The sequence below is a fragment of the Marmota marmota genome, unplaced genomic scaffold (genome assembly GCF_001458135.2).
Source record: "Marmota marmota marmota unplaced genomic scaffold, marMar, whole genome shotgun sequence".
Classification (NCBI taxonomy): domain Eukaryota; kingdom Metazoa; phylum Chordata; class Mammalia; order Rodentia; family Sciuridae; genus Marmota; species Marmota marmota.
The window spans coordinates 13969322-13986189 of NW_026000153.1; the positions used below are offsets into that span (position 1 = coordinate 13969322).

At 38.4% G+C, this 16868-nt stretch overlaps 1 long non-coding RNA gene across 1 annotated transcript; it reads left to right on the plus strand.

The window, feature by feature from the left end:
• Positions 1–681: 681 nt before the first annotated feature.
• LOC125611527 lies at positions 682–5069 on the plus strand. Its single transcript, XR_007341706.1, has 2 exons — positions 682–1768; positions 2588–5069. It is a non-coding gene; the product is annotated as an uncharacterized LOC125611527 (long non-coding RNA).
• Positions 5070–16868: the final 11799 nt, after the last annotated feature.

Below are 16868 nucleotides of genomic sequence, written 5' to 3' on the forward strand. Positions count from 1 at the left end.
TTATCACAACTTGTCATTGACAGATTTGAGAGTGTTTTTTTTTTTTTCTGACTACAAAGCCTGTAATATTTGAATACCTCCCTCTGCCTTTTCTCATCTATCTGGTAAGAATAAAATCAGGACCCACCTTATTGGACATTTGTGAAGCATAAATAAGTTAGCTCAGGTAGAGGGTTTGCATCAGTGCCTTAACTACTGTTAGGCCAAAATTGGGAAGAAAGGTTTTGAGAGCAAACCCCGAGAGTTGTTTCTGTCAGAATCTGTCATGTTGCCTTCACTGAATATGCCCAGTTGAGCATTAGAAATATACTAGTACTGCTCTTGTCACACTAGTCTCTCATGAAGAGACAGGCCAGCAGCAAGGCTCCCACAAAGAAAGTGACAATGAGAATGAAAGAACTTGGTACCCCCTACTTAGAAATAAAGGCTTTCAAGTCTAGTGATAATTACCATAAAGATGAAGTCATTATAAAAAATATACTTGGTATCTAAATATTTCCCTGAGATTTTCACACAGATAATAGTTAATTTTTCACTCTGGTCATTGAAACTGAAATCATGGGATAGAGTCCAAGGAGAGATCCAATTTTTCACTGTTCTCTTCTTTTTGGACTAATACACTAATGTCTATAGGAGCTAGGACCTGCTTAAGGTCACAGAATCCACTAAGGTTAGAGCATCATCAATGAAGAGTGAAGGTTCATAGCTTGGTGTCTTGGGCTAAAGGAAGTATGTTGTTCTGTAGAGAGCTCCTTTAGGAACTTGTGCCTCCTTTGGCCACACCCAGTCACCAGCAATTCACAGAATTCACTCCTATCTGGAGCCAAGCTTGAAAGAGGTGCAGGAAGTGCACAAGGCCTCTCTTTTCTGTACCCATCTGGCATTATTAGCACATTGAGGAATAAGAAATGAAGGAGCAATCTGAAAACAAAACAACAACAAAAAGTAAGTTTCAGCACCTCTCCTTCCATCCTTCTGATACGTGCTGGGAGGACTTAGCTTTGACTTAGGACTTTGTGTGCAGGAAGGATCATGGGGCTCTTTTAGAAATCAGGCATGTGGTAGTTATACATCTCTAGTCACAAAAACAGAAGTTGAGAGAGAGAGACAATGAGTTGAGAACCTGAAGGATCACTTTTCTTGGAAATCATTTGCCCCTTCTACTCATAATCTGCTTTTATTTTATTGATATTTTCATAAATACCTGTATAAATGTTGGATCTTCAATGTAAAAAAGTGTTTACCTTCAACTAAACCTTTAAAAATCTTTTGGTTTCATTGTTGTTTTTCTTCACACACATCAGCAGAGGAGTTTCCTCTTAGGTGCTGGAGGATTGGGAACACAGGTTTATTTTTTTTTCCATTTATTTTTCTATTAAAGAAGTTGGTTGTTTGTATGAAGACAGACACAACAATATCTTATTTGTATGACTTGGCTTTATTACAGAAATTGTAGTCACATGGTTTAGCAGCCATTTGTGGAAAGTGGAAACAGCACGAAGAACTTGACTCTGGAGAAGCCTGGGTGCATCCATGTCCCATGCTGGGCGATGCTCAAGGAGCAGTGGAGGGCAAAGGACCCAGCGACTCCCCCAGGGTTTCACACATCACCCTGCCATGAGGATTAGCTCCTAACATCAGCTCCTGCACTATTTCTCCAATGGATGAGGGTGCTGGACTTGGGCAATATTGTTACCCAAGCTTCCTACTGACTAATGTCATGTGAGAAGGGTCTATGGGACAAGAACTTAGAAGCTGGAAATTAAGAGTAAGTTCCCTCTCTCAGTGTTTTCAACCATTTGGTGGTAAATACAGAGGGTCTTTCATTCAAGAAATCTCATGTCGAATATTTTATTTGTGCATTCTTTGGGTGAGATGGTCAGACCCTTAAATTATCCATAGATAAAAACATCACCAACATGAGCCACAAATTAAAAATTTTCTAGTTAGTGCATTAAAAAGTAAAGAGAAGTAGCTAAATTAGTTTTACTACTACCATTATTTAATCCAAGGTGTCTAAAATATAATCATATAACATTGAATCAATATAAATGTTTTTGAATTATTTCACTTTTGTTATACTTAGTCTTCAAAGTTTGGTTTATATTTTAGCCCTACAGTCCATCTCAGCTTGGACCTTTTCAATAGCTCCTTTTCAAGTGTTTCAAGTGCTCAAAAACCACTTGGAACCAGTGGCACTGGTATGGATCAGCACTGCTTATCCTCCACATGTTTCAGAACCTTTGAAGAGGAGGCCCTTTGAGAGGGTCCCTTTGACTGGATTGCACACATATTCTGTGGCAGCCTGAGAACTCACCTCTCTTTGGCCTCATCCCCTTATCTGTGGTGGGAGCACTGAGGGGAAACCAGTAGAGGCCAGGGGGCTGAAGGCCAGGAGTGGGTTTTTTCTACTTTCATGCCACAAGGAAACCGAAGGGACCAAAAGTTAGTGAACATGTCCAAGGCCTGGCAGGAAGGAGAAGAGGCCTTTTTGTGTGGGGTCTGGGTTGGTCCCCAGGGCTGTGCCACTCCAGGTCGCCTAGTAGTACATACCTTCATCACCCTTTTCTACCTTCCACACCAACAGAGAACAGCTACTGCCATTCCTGGTGTTCACAGTTGTGATTCTACCTGATTTCAAGATTTTGAATCCCATTGCACAACCCTGCTGAACATACCCATCCAGAGGTACTGCTGGTACCGGTGGAGGTAGCTGACCTGGCTGTGGACCAAGCACTGCAGAAAGACAGAGTTTTCCTTGTGTGCCAGGACCTTGGTCGCTTGCTCCAGCATGATGAGTGGCTGCCCCGCTTTGAAGGAGAAAACTGTGAGGCAGAGGCAACCCCAAGCCTGGAAGCCTCTGCAGATGTCACTCTGCAAGAAGGTGGGAGACTTACCTGGAAACAAGAGGACCCAGAGGAGGGTGAGGAGGCCTGACATGACTCTTGCTCCTGACAGAAGCTCAGGGTGACCTCTGGTCTCAAACTGCTGCCAAAAGCCACAGCTTGGTGAGTGGTTGAGGCCAGGTGGGGCCTGAGCCAATTCCTGTCTTGTGCAAGGATGTCATTAATAAGAGAAGTAGGAGAGGGAGGACGAGGCTCTAGAGAGAGGATATACACAAATCTAATTGCAAGATGAAGGGAAAGGGGATGAATAGTTTGAGTTCTGAGAAATCAACTTTAAAAATGTTGCTGGAGTCATACTCGCCCGAAGAGGAAATGTGGTGGGACGCTTCCTGTACTCTCAAACTCCCTTGATGTGCAGGGGGCTGGAGCAGTGGCATGATTGACTTGTTACCTGAGTTATATTAGATCCTAAAAGTAACCTAATGAAATAAACAGTATTATTCTCAGCTTTTGAAATGTGGAAATCAAGGCAGAAACTCATTAAAGTCTGAACAGGTCTGGAGAACCAGGGTGGTCACATGGTGCGAGGTATGGCAGTAGACCTCTCTAAGGCCTCATTTAGAAACTCTATAGTAATGGAGACATAAGTATGCTGTTTGCTTTGAGGAAAGGACAAGTACTGGAAAGTAATTTCTGCCCAAAGTGCCTGCTCCCTATGTGGGCTATCATTGGAATTTGTCACTCACAGGTCCTGTTGCAGATTTTCAGTGCTCCGAAATTTAGCAGGAAAGTTGTGTGGTCTTGGGCAAGTTGTTTTGCTTCCTTTCTACTCTCGTCTAATTTTCACCTGTAACTGATCAACCCCAAGTGACCTTGTGTTCCTAGTCAACAGATTGAATGTGCCTCCACAGGCCCTAGGAGAGCTGAGAGAATGATGCTGTCAGCCAGGATTCTTGGCCAAGGATGAGCGATAGCAGTTGGGAGTTTGGTCTTAGGAGTCATTTGGGGGCAATGCATAGCTGTTAAGGGGATTGACAGAGGATGGTAGTTGGGCTTCAGGCTCATGATTTCCCTTTGTTCAGAGTACAGTGAGTTCATGGCAGGAAGTGAGATGAGGATTTGTCTAGGTGGTATACCAGAAACAGAGCACAATTTTGAGTGTACACAAGGACCAATCTAAATCACTGTGCTAGTCCAATAGGCACAGGAATACACAGCAGAGTCACTTTCTTCCAGATTTCTTACTGTAAATTTACATCTCCCATCTGCACCTTTATAAACAACATATTTCCCCGATGGGATTCCAGAGTCCACCACAACCTTGCAACTTAAAAAATTATAGTAGAGAAGGCGTTGTGGGGCCTTTGCCTCCTTGAATTGGTACAAGTGGATGTAGTTATTTGTGATTTGTAAGTCACAAGTGATTGCCACAAGTGACCCAGGTAAACGTGTGACTGACATCATTCTCCTTTCCAAACTGGAAGATGTTTGACTGCCTGGAATGGTAACAACAATAATAATTAACAGCAACGATGTAATGGAATTCTTTGTTATGGCCTTTTTTGGAGAAAACAACATCCTATGAGCATCTGTGCCACATACTTACCAGGAGGCAGGGTGGCTAAAAGTAGGGCTAGAGCCCACAGCATGCCTTCTTCCCTGGGGCTTACAAAGAAAAGGACCAGATGATAAAAAGAGAAGAAACACCTCTCAAAACTCAAATCCTGCTCAAAATGGAAGGGATTCCTCCAACAGTGACTGAAACCTGATCCTCCTGACTGCATCAGAGGCAGGGAGAAGTAACTGAGGAAGTGCCTGAGAAGACTACCCAGCTGTTTACCCACAGAGTGGTGCTGGGAGGAGCCTCTGCCTCTGTGCTTCTGCCCACTTCTTTAGTGCCCCCAGATGGCCACTGAGAGCAGGTCCTCTGCAGAGAAGGAGAAGCCAGGAGCCTAGAGAACTCAGAGCTAAAGCAGGTTGAACACAAATGTGGGAAGCAGAGCCCTGGATGAAATTTGTCTGCCTTGTGGAAACATGAAAATCCCCCAGAAATTCAGTTTTCAGGTTGATGGTACTGCCTTGGTCTTGTCCTGAGATGAAACTTCTTCATCATGTTCCTGAACCACCTTCACTTACATTTGTAAATAGATGTTGGGAACAATCATCAACTGTAAATCTGATAAGCCTTGAGTCCATTTTATTAAGAAAAACTTGGATCAATTATATTGGTTGCAAATTATATTCCCCCATGGTAAATCGGGTTGTGTGTGTATGTGCTTGTGTGTGTGGTGGAGGGGGTGTACAAATTAATTTCTTAATAAATTTCTCTTTATATTCAAGTCAAATGGTTCCTTCAGTTAGGGCTGTGAGCTTTATTTAAAAGAAAAAAAAATCACATAGAGTGCCATGCCATGCAATAGTTGGGACATATTTGCTTCTTGTTTGAAATTCAAACATGCATCCTAGTCATTCTGTATTTTATTTGGCAATTCTACCCTCAGAAAGTGTAGTGATGTCTACTTGATTTCAATGTACAAAAGATAGATGATTAAATAAGTTCGGTAAAAGAGTAATAGAAGTTAAGCTGCACATATGTATATTTTCTTCCAGTGCTGTTACAATACTATTTGGATATATATTTTAAATATTTATAATTAATTGTTGGACAACATGCCTGTCAGTCATCGTTTTGGCCTCTTTGGATAATTCATTTTGTGTTGCTGGTAAATCAGACATGTAGGAGACTCTGGCCTCTAGGGCCACAAGGGCAGTGACATGATGCTGCCACAGGAGCAACTCTGAAAGGAAAAGACTGCAGAGCACATGCAGGATGACCTTGGAGGTCCCAGCAGGCTGCAATGCCTCAGAGCCTGGAGGGTCCTTGCTGGGATAGCAGGCACAAAGTTAAAAATGAGAAAAGTAAAGATGCTATCACATTAGAGTGGAAAGATTCTTAAAACAAGAAAGTCATAAAGGGAACTTGTTCCTTCAGCATATAAAACCCCACAGTAAAGAAAGGAATTCTGTTCCTGTATTAGAATAAAAAGTTCCTTGGGACACAATGGAAAATCCAAACAGACCCACATGTATGTAAGGTTTTAACAAATGATGAAATTTTACATTGAGATCAGCAAGGAAATAATTGCTTGCTCAATAAATTTTCCTTTGGAGATTGGATCACCATATGGGAACAAATACTGTTTAACTGCTACCCTACCACTTATGAATAGAGATTTAGGTGCAATAAAACTAAAAGCAGAAAGCATTAAATTTAAGATGAATAAACTGAATACAAATTGCACATGATATAGCTCTTTTCTAATCCTTTCATCAAAAGCAGAGGCTGTGAGAAAGAATTGATAGATTTTATTAAGTATAACATTCAAATTTCTATTCACCAACAAGTGAATGATACAAACAAATCAATGAGGGGAAGTCTTTCAAATGCCTTTGATGAAGAGTTGATATCTCTAAAATACTGTATAAGACCTTTTACAAACAAATAAGAAAAAATGAATATTACAAAGAAGAATGAGCAAGAAGTTTAAAATAGCAATTCATTTAAAAGAAAGGTTAAGTAGTCAATAAACTTGTAAAATGGTGCTAGACCTTAAAAATAAGAAAACGTAAATCAAATCAACAAGCAACATTTTATCAACCATACAGTTGGGGGTAAAATCTCTACAACTTCAAATTCTATAACCTGGGAAAATTAGTTGACCTGTCATCTCATAGTTTCTCATGTAAAGTTCAGTGGTGTCTGAACCCTCAAACAGATTTTGGTAAACATAAAAGGAGACCATATATAGAATACTTAGGAGAGTAACAACAGGAGAAGAAGTACCCACAGGTATCTCTCATTCGTATTGCTACTTCTGTCACAGTAATTATTATTCCAAAATTCCAGACGAATCAATGATACAAACACCAAATAAAACATTAAGAAAAGCATTGAAAACATTAAAAAAGAATAATATAAATTTCTTTATGTATAATCATGAAATGTGGGCATCTTAGATAATGTATCAAACCCAGATGCCAGAAAATAAAAAACAAACAAAAAACCTGATTAAAATGTATAAAAACTGAATATTTTAGAACAACAAAAAATAAATATCAGATAGAAGTGATTCAGATAGAAGTAATATGAATTGCACATATGGTGAACACAAGATTGATTTATTTTAAGATGACAGACTTCTTTTGAATACTTAAGAGAAAGTGAAAATATCCAAAAAACCTAAAACATACATTGTTAATAGAGGGTGAGGAAAAGAGAAGAAAACACTAAGAGGACAGTTAAAAAGTCTAAATAAATCTTATAATTTTGACTTTAGTTCTATGTCAATGATCAAACAGAAATTAAAAAAAAAATCATTTCCAAAAATTTTAAAATATAACATGAAAGAAATTAAGGTAACTTTGTATCAAAAGTGACATCAACATACAGAATAGAATTATTTAAAAAGTAGTATTTTATTCTATTACCCTAAGGTGAGAGAAATCAAGACCAGAAGAAAACAGATAGAAAAAAAATAAAGAGGAAAGAATTTTAAATTACATCCTCTGTGCCGAGTATTTTTAGTGTAATTATAATGTCATTAATATTTATTTTAGCTCCTGTTTCCTTTCATTCTGTTTCTTCCATCAATAGACATATTAGAGAAGTAAAATATACTGATTCATAATTCATGTGTTTTTTGTTTGATTGTAAACATTTTTACTTTTATAAATAATTCCTCAAAAAGTCATTTAAGGGGAGGGGAGGGGAGGGGGGATAGTAGAGGATAGGAAAGGCAGCAGAACACAACAGACACTAGTATGGCAATATGTAAATCAATGGATGTGTAACTGATGTGATTCTGCAATCTGTATATGGGGTAAAAATGGGAGTTCATAACCCACTTGAATCAAAGTGTGAAATATGATATATCAAGAACTATGTAATGTTTTGAACAACCAACAATAAAAATAAATAAATAAATAAATTTAAAAAAAATCAATGTTTCTCTGTATTTGCCCCCAGCATTTGGATTTTTTTTTCCATCTATAAGATACACAGCCACAGGGATGGGGGATGTGGCTCAAGTGATAGCGTGCTCGCCTGGCATGCATGCGGCCCGGGTTCGATCCTCAGCACCACAAACAAAGATGTTGTGTCCGCCAAAAACCTAAATAAATAAATATTAAAAATTCAAAAAAAAAAATGTCCTCTGTTCTATCATTTGAAAGCAACGACAATTATTTTTCTTTTATCTTTTAGTCATTGTTGACTCCTTCACCCATTTTTCTAGGAATTGTACTGAGAACCTGATACAACTCTCTCCCTAAGTCAGTTCTTCTGGAGATACTACTTTGCTAAGGTGCACTGATCTGTATGTTACCAGAAAAATCTGGCCAAAGGATTTCACAAAGAACTTTCAAGATGATTATTCCACAGAATCCATGCATTTTTTTAAGGAAAAGAGTTTGATTAAAATTATAATAAAAATCTATAAGTAAAAACCTATTTGAAAATTTGGAATTCAATTTCCCCAAGCTCTGTCCTTTCAGTATTAAAAAATTAAACTACTCAGGTAATCCTTTTTTCTGTTTCAACAAGGTTGTGGACCAAAGCAGCCTTTCTCCAGTTTTCACTTGGAAACTACTTTTACTTGAATAGGGTCTTGCTAAGTTGCTTAGGGCCTTGCTAAGTTGCTAAGGCTGGGCTGGAATTTATGATCCTCCTACCTCAGCCTCCTGAGTCACTGGGACTACAGATGTGTATCACAATCCCCAGCAAAAAGGCTAAGTTTTAATGAAGAGCCTAAGTTTTTTTTTTTTTTTTGAAAGAGAGAGTGAGAGGAGAGAGAGAGAGAGAGAGAGAGAGAGAGAGAGAGAGAGAGAGAATTTAATATTTATTTATTTGTTTTCGGCGGACACAACATCTTTATTTGTATGTGGTGCTGAGGATCCAACCCTGTGAGCATGCCAGGCGAGCACACTACTACTTGAGCCACATCCCCAGCCCCAAAAAGAGTCTAAGTTTTAACGACAGTTGTACTCTAGCTTTAAATCCATTCTCTGCTACTAGCAATGCCTGCATGATCTTGGATGCTGCAATCTCCAATTCTATTAAAGGGTTGATAATAGCTAAATAAGATGCAACATGAAAACATAGGATTTGACACCTTCGTGGTCCTCAGCCCCTGTCAGGTGCTCTCTAGGCAACCATGCAGGAAGCAGAGCAGGGCATGGCTGTCTCAGACAAGACTGATTTTTTTCTAGTCCAACATTGTATTTCCCATCCACCTTGCGTATTTCTGTGCTCTTCTGCTGGTGAGTAGTTGGGAATGCAGTGCCAAAGTTAATAATCAGAGAGCATCTTTGTGCACCATTTTGATGACCTTCTGCTGCTAATAAACAAAGTTTTTGCTATGCCCCTATTTTCTTTTCTGAATCCAGTTGTAAAATCACAATTGATTGCATAATAAAATTCTCTGCAGGTTGTATCTACATAAACAACCAACTTAGACAACAAAATTTAAATAACTCCACATGGCCCTGGGTTATAGAGCCTAATACTAAAGAAAAAAATCATATAATCACAAATTGGATGACAGAATTCTCTATTTCTCCCTGAAAACATTTCTATTTAAAAGGAGATATAAAAGTTTTATTTTGTTGAGCTCATCTCTCTGTGATCAAAGCAGTGTTCCTAATCATACAGAATTGTGATCAAACCATACCTATGAGGTCATTAAGCTTATCAAAGTTTCAAATTTGTACCTGTAAAATATCTATAAAACTAAGATAATAATAACAACTATGTATGTATCAGTATTAGTATTAGGATGACATAAATTAAAGTATGTAATATGCTCACTGTAATACCTGGTAAATAAGTACTCAGTAAACTGCAGCTATTATTACTATGCTGATATGAGAACATTTACTACATTGCTTATGTTCATATAGAATTGAGCTCCTTGAAAGATTATTCTGCACATTTGCCGCAGTCCGGCTGCAGCAAAATAATCAGGGGGGTGACGAACAACTTGTGCAGATTGATACAGCAGGAGTGGGAGCCGTTTATTGCAGGACAGGAGCAGTATTTATACATTCCACACAGCTTATCTAATTAGCATAAACTAGATACATCAGTCAACCAATAAGGAATCTCCACACTTAATGGACACTTAATGGCTCGCTGGTGTTACTTCACAAACCACTCCCTCTGGCATTTTGCCAGGCACCATCCAGACTTGTTTACAGACTCTAACATTTCCCTGGCAAAATGCCAGGCACCATCCTGACTTGTTTACAACTCTAACATTTCCCCCCTTTTGTTTAATTTAAATAACAACCATAGTGGTTTTTACAGAAACACCATAAATAACCTGCTACAAACAGAAAGGGAGGATACAAAATGCCACAATACCAAGCCAATTGATGGCTCCATGCAAGAAGCCCTTGGAAAAATTATACCAGCAATGACACCATTAGTAAAGATACCGAGTTACAATTTGTTGTAGATTACAGTTAATGTTAGAGTTGTAAACAAGTCAGGATGGCGCCTGGCATTTTGCCAGGGAAATGTTAGAGTCGTAAACAAGTCTGGATGGTGCCTGGCAAAATGCCAGAGGGAGTGGTTTGTGAAGTAACACCAGCGAGCCATTAAGTGTGGAGATTCCTTATTGGTTGACTGATGTATCTAGTTTATGCTAATTAGATAAGCTGTGTGGAATATATAAATACTGCTCCTGTCCTGCAATAAACGGCTCCCACTCCTGCTGTATCAATCTGCACAAGTTGTTTGTCACCCCCCTGATTATTTTGCCCAGCCAGCCGGGCTGCGGCAACATTCAACTTTGCATATAAGATAATAAAATTTTCTGGATTTCATTTTGTTTTATTCTGGCAAAACAAAGAAAATAAGGAGAATCAAAGAAAATTATTGACTCAAGCACTGCAGATTTTGATTCTGTGACTCGATTTTTGTTAGTTGTATTCTGACTTTATAAGTTTAAAAAAATCAAGCCAACAGGCCTACAGATAGAGATGAAGTCTCCCCATTGATAGTTGGAATGATGACATCCACTGCATTTTGTTGAGCAGCCGGTAAAAAACTATTTACAGTGATATCTCAAGGACATTGTCCCACATCCACACACATTCAGTCTCCTGCCTGTGGTCGTCCAGGTCATTATGTCATGATTCTTCCTTTATTCAGTGAGACTGAGTCTGATCTGCCAATGAATAATTGAAGAAAAACCATGTGCTTGATATGTTGAAATAACACTTTTGTAGTAAATGAAATACCTTTTTTTAATTTAATTCACAGAATGGAGTTTTTGTTTCGTGTTTCAGATTTCTTTTGTATTTCTTTTCTAATACCCTATATTTCCTTTGTATGTTTTTTTTTCTTTTGAAAAACAGGCACATGAGCTCTTTGTACAATTTTAAAAAGTAATAAGACCCAGCCTGTCCAAATGATTAGTTGTATTTTCTTGTTTTCCATTATGTGTTTGTCCTGAAGTTTTCTGTAGTAAAGAAAGGGGAAGGAGGAGGGAATGTAAATGTATGTAAAATGTCACTATGTATGTTGCATGATTTTTGCCATGAAATCGTGTCTTTCTCTAACATCCAGATCTGAAGTGCTATAAGTATTCGTCCTTGGAAGTCGTTGTTATCACTTTCCTTCATACTTACCTACTTTGAATAAACATGATCTAAATTAAATCACAAGCTATTTGAATAAATATGAATATTGGCCTCTGCTCCTCCAAGGGGCAGCATGCCTATTACTTTCCCTCATTGTGACTTGTGCCATTCAGGAGAAACCTGACTGTAGTAGTGATGATGCTAGATTTGGGTGGGAGCTGAGCTTCTATGCAGATCTACTCACCATTGTGCTTGTTCTGAGAGTGGGCCCCATCTCAACATTCTAACCAGGAAGCTCTGGGGAGGCTGGGGCCTCACCAGGAAGAGCTTCTACAGGTGGAGAAGGGATCAGAATACTCTCAGGGTCCTGGGGAATGGGACATGAGCAACTCAGTGGTGATATCTCAGTGATAGTCTCCTGCCTCAGGAATGGAGTTGCATATACACTAAACCCAAAGCCAAGACACATAAGCCAGATGTCAAGTTATTTATTTACCATGAAAAGGAATGTTCTTCCATTCAGATCAGGTTAAAGCATCAGGATGAAGCCAATCCTCTTAGGAAGAATTCAAGACTGTCAAAAGCTGAGGGTTGATTTGAGCACGGATCAAGGAGATTGATGTATATGATTCCAAGGTGTCATGAAGTCAGAATGTGGAAGCCTAAAGTTATTATCTTATCAGTAGTTAGCAGCAGAGTTATATGACTGCACAGGATTGGACAGATTGAGCCCAGAGTCGAGGAACCCATTCTGCACCATGACTAGCATGGTGGGGTAGAGATATTTCTTTTGATACTCACTTTGAGGAGCAGCCTCTTCTGACTGACCCCAGTCACCTGTTTATCTGATGATAATGTTGTCTATAAAGCCTCAACTGCATTGACTTTGAAGCCATTTTGTCCCTACAGAGAGAATAGTTGACTCATTCTATGACATTCAGTCACACAGATGAACTTAGGGCTTCTGTGTCTCTGTTCCTGAAATACATAGCTGTTGTGAACATCTACATGTACCTAGGCTAATAGCTTCATGGACATTGGTCATGTATCACTCTGCCTATACTGAGAAAACAAAACCCCAAAACAACAAACAAACAAAAACCCAATGTCAGGAGCTTTGACAGAAGGTACATTGTCTGAACACTCCTAGCATCAGACTCCCAGTGCCCAGGGCAGCTGAGGCACTTCCTTTGTCCCTCTGTCACTGCAGGGAGAGCAGGTCCCATCCCAGTCTCACCGTGTGAACATGGATGCTTCCTTCCATTAGCTGTAGACTTTTGAAACTGAGTGGAGTTGATAGTGGTTTAACTGCCCTCAACTTCTCTTCTAACACCCCAGCCAACTGGGCACTGCCTTTGTAAGTGCTGGTTTGACTTTGAGCCTTTTCCATGAATCAACCACATCTGACAGAGCACAGAAACAAAAGAAGCCTGAGAAAATAAAATACCATCATCCACACCAGCACCCATCTGCACCCACTCTATGTCCCATACCAGAGCTCTACCTCTCTGCACTGCCCAAGTTCAAGGCCACCCAGGTGCACTAGGGAAGGAAAGCGCTCAGGTTTAAAACCACAAAAGAGGCTGCTAGTGTCCAGACAGTGATGTCTGCCCCACAAAGCTCTGAGTGATCGCAAAGATTCTTGCCTTTGTGTCTGCTTTACCAGGGCAGGGAAAGTTCCATATCTCTGAACAGAGGGATAACATGTGGCCAAAAGAGGTGTGGTCAATACAGACTCATCAAAAAGTAGATCTAAAGTAAATTTAATATTTCTCGAGTCTGACTGATCTTATTTTGTTTCCAAATGGGAATCTCTGTTTGCTTTCCAAAAAACATGTCTCACAGAAAGTGAAGTTGATTGTAAATGAGCAAAACATTTCTAATATTAAATAAAATATTATTTTAATTCAAACTTACAGAAGTTTCTGACTTTCAAAAGATTCATCACAGAAAATACAAAGGTCTGCATTGATTTTTTTTCACTCACCTTCCATGCACTGAATGTTTCATTTTGTAATATTTCCTGCAGAAATGCAGAGAGACTCAGCAGACAAGAGTCATACTTCTTAATATTATTACTAATTGAAAAAATGAACAAAAGACCAGAACAAATGTTGCAAAGAGATATAAATAGATCTTAAACATATGAAAAGATGTTTATCTTCACTCATAATGAGAAAGAGAAAAGCAATTAAAACCACAACAAGATCCTATTTTTAACCTGTCAGATTAGCAAAATCCTGATGTTTGGCAGCACCCTCATAAATACACACATAGGGATAGGAGGACCATGTGGGGGCTCTCCATGGAGAGCAGGTTGGCATTGCCTATCAAAATGACCACTGTGCATATGTGCAGATGGACATGAACTGGTTATTTACTATGAGAATATATTGAAACAAATGAAGGAACTATCAAAGGGAACTGATGAAATCTAATATATTGTGGTAAATGCCAGTGGCTCTCCAAACATCCCTATACACTGATCTAACAAGAGAGTTCAGATTTATAAATGAAAAAAAAAGTACAGAATAATATATGTTGTATAGCAACTTTATGTAACACAGTAATAGGGGAATATATATGCATTTACATATATATGTATGGAGATATATATATATATATATATATATATATATATATATATATATATATCTCCATACATACAGAAACTTAAAGTAGAATATTTTGAATGTGAGTGTATTACCAAACAGTGTCAGTGAATTTATAATGTGCATACTTCAATAACATCTTTATGTATACATACATATTATATTTGAAACCATGATTATTTTTCATTTTGATATATCCAGTGGTGTTTTTTTATTTTATTAATTTCTTATTGGACAATTGGGTTAATTTGGGTCTTTTCTATGTATTGATATATTGAAAGAGCATCTTTGCACATAATTATGGAATATATATTTTGTTTCTTAACACATGGGTACAGTGCTCTCTCCATGATGGCTTCTTGTGGGTTCCAATCTGAGCCAGCTGTCCTGTACTTCAGAAATTACTTCAATCATTTGCTGGCCTCAATCCTGGTTGTGCATCAGATACTGAAAAAGGTTTTGAAGTTCCTGTACCTGGCCTGTGATAAGGTTCATGTCTTAGTGACTCTCAAGGGCTCAAACGAAGACAGAGACCCATAAGTTGAATGGACAGAGCAACAGTTCTCCAGTCAGACTTTGAGTCATGTGGACTCTGGGGCTCAGTGGTCAACAGGGGCACATTTAACATTGTGGTTTACTGGTTATCCTCAGGCATATTTAATCTTGGGGTTATGGTGTGGTGTGATTATCCTTGGGTCTCTGAGATCTGGTTTGTCATAGTGAACATACTATCTATAAGGCATTGCAGTTGAGAGCATTAGAGAGAATGTGGACTGCCCTGTGGAATTCCTAATGCTACGTGGTAGATATTCAAAGAAAACAAAAAACAAACCAATAACTAGCCTAACAGAAGATGGTGGGAACTATGCATTCAGTGAAATAAGTGTCATGGCTCATGAAAATGTTGAGTTCTAGCCTTTTGGCTGAAATATATCATCTTGGTGTATTATCTCTGGTTATGTCTTAGTACCCTGAATTTCTAGTTTGGCATCTGTATGAGACCTTGATTAGTACAATTGAGAAAAGCAACTAGCATTATTAATGTAGTCTGTTTTATACACAAAAAGCATTTACAAAAATGAAGTTCATGAGGAGAATCATTTCAGAACAGTGAAGAGAACACACAATAGGGAACTTTTTGAGAACTGTTGTCCAGAAATTTCTCTGTTAAATAATTTAGAATGTATGTGTATGTAAAAGATATATATATATATATTTAGTTAAGAAGTGTATAAAATACTATACTTCAACAGATGATAATTGAGACAGCCTTGTCTTTGTCATGAAATTGTGTAAACCTTCAACCCATTTTTTCCATTGAACACCTGTGATTGAAACCTGCTGTTCTCCTGTTTATTTATTCAGCCATGTGGCATGGACTTGAGTCATAGAAGGCCTATTAGTGGTTGGAAGGTCAATGTGTAAAAGTATCCAGCACAAAAATGATGTGGCAGGTTGGCCTTTAACCCTCTAATAGTAAGAACAACACAAGAGCCTGAAAAGGAAATGCAGCAGCTAAGGAGACCACTCTCCACAATTCTTACTCTAATAAAGATGGAGATTTTACTGAAGAGTCACAGTTTTTACTCTAGAAACAAATAATGTAGAACATAAGAGCAGAGCTGCTGAAGTCAGGCTGTTTAGGTGAAAATTCTGTCGTTTGTTAACTCTGTGGGAACTTTTTAAACCCTTGCTGCCTCAGTTTCCCCTTCTATAGACAGATATAGTTGTACATAGCTCAGTGTGCTTGTGAGAATTAAATGAGGTAACATACAGATGCTTAAACCAGTATCTGGTACATAGTGAGAACTATACAAGTATGCTTCATTTGCATGTCAATCACTGAATTTGTAATTTTGCCTAAAAATCTTAAATCATTTAATTTGTACATATTCTTCTAAAGTTGGATAACTAAGGCAATGTGGGAATTAACTAGAACAATGATAGTGTGCTGTATTAAAAAGGCTAAGAAAAGGATTTTGAATGTTTTAATGACAAAAATGATAAATATTTATGGATATGTATGTATATATGCTTATTTTGATTTAAACATTTTACAATGTACACATACACAAATATCATATGTTTTTCATAAGTATGTACAAATTTTATGTACAATTTAAATAAAAAGAAAAAATGGTATAGCTAGTTAGGGCCAGACTGAGTAGCCAGGGCTATATCTGGCTGTGATGTGAGACATCCAGTCCAATATTCCTCCTGCCACACCATGGGGCTTCTCTATATTGGGGAAGAAGTGCTGCGGTGGAAAAAAATGGACAAAGAAGGAGGCATACCCTACCTTCTGCCTCAGAATCACACCCGGATACCTTAGGATGCTTCCTAAGGTGATTGTGAGGACCTCAGGACCAAGTCAGTCTATGGAAGGAGTTGGGAAATCAGAACATAATCTATACCCATGGAGAATCTGAGGCTCACTGACCACTTCCCCAAAAAAGCAATTGCCAATCAAGGTCCCACACTTACTGGGAAGGCTGAAATTCTATTCCACCTACAACAAGGTAACACATAACAGTGATTCCAGAGTAGGTCGTAGTTTTATTCAAAGAGGAAAAACAATTTGGAAATTAGTTACAAACCAGTGAATGATGTGTATATGAAGAGAAAACACAGATGCACTCAAATTCCTTAAGGAAACCCTGTCTGCCTCATTGTAGGAAACCTTTAGAAAAGAAGCAACTTGTGTGTCTGGGTTTTTGTTTTTCCTAATTGAAAATTTTTTAAAGAAAAAGATTCTATTGGGTCAATT